The sequence below is a fragment of the Sapajus apella genome, unplaced genomic scaffold (genome assembly GCF_009761245.1).
Source record: "Sapajus apella isolate SASKATOON/1434 unplaced genomic scaffold, GSC_monkey_1.0 scaffold9, whole genome shotgun sequence".
Classification (NCBI taxonomy): Eukaryota; Metazoa; Chordata; class Mammalia; order Primates; family Cebidae; genus Sapajus; species Sapajus apella.
The window spans coordinates 7,955,175-7,956,209 of NW_022436949.1; positions in this window are offsets into that span (position 1 = coordinate 7,955,175).

The window sequence follows — 1,035 nt, forward strand, 5'->3', positions numbered from 1 at the left end:
AGGTTGGCCAGGCTGGTCTCAAACTCCTGACCTCAAGTGATCTGCCCACCTCAACCTCCCAAAGTGCTAGGATTACAGGCATGAGCCACCGTGCCTGGTCTAAATTGTATTCTTTTTAAATGCGAAATTTTATTCAATGATTTAGAATGTATGAAGTCTTCCAAAGTAGTATTGCAAAAATGAGTAATGCGAATATCATTAATCTTTCAAACTTTTAAAAATAAATATCTTTTTCTGATAACACTTTTATTTTTTGAGACGGAGTCTCACTCTGTTGCCTGGCTGGAGTGCAGTGGCACAATCCCGGCTCACTGCAACCTCCGCCTCCTGGGTTCAAGAAATTTTCTTGCCTCAGCTTCCCAAGTAGCTGGGACTACAGGCGCCTGCCACCAGACCCAGCTAATTTTTGTATTTTTAGTAGAGATGGGGTTTCATCATGTTGGCCAGGATGGCCTGTATCTCTTGACTTCATGACCGCCTGCCTCAGCCTTCCAAAGTGCTGGGATTACAGGCGTGAGCCACCACGCCCGGCCCAAAATTACTTTTTACTTAAAAAATATTTTTAAAATTTTATACATGTGCTAATAATTGGAACTTTGAAAAGCACAGAAAGGATGAACAAGATAAACATTACTTAGATTTTAATACATATTTACATGATTACAATACTATATCTGTGTTTTGTGTACTGATTATTTACTTGTATTGTCTTTTTCCAGGATATGAAAAATTATTTTTAAGCATCATGCTTATTCCCAATCTTCCATGATGTGGCAGGTGTAGTTTTTTAATGATTCTCCTATGGTTGGCTATTTAGATCAATAACTTCAGTGTGAAAATTAGTGCCTATTATAAATGTGACCAGCAAATGATGTTCTTTGGCCATTTTACTAAAAACAACAGGGAAGAAATACAAGATGAAAGTCACAATTATCTCCTTAGTCTTGATGTGCCTTTGTATATCTAGGAGAAAGAAATGATTTCGGAGGTTTATAACCGATTGAACATGACGGAAAATAAAGATATAAGCTGTAG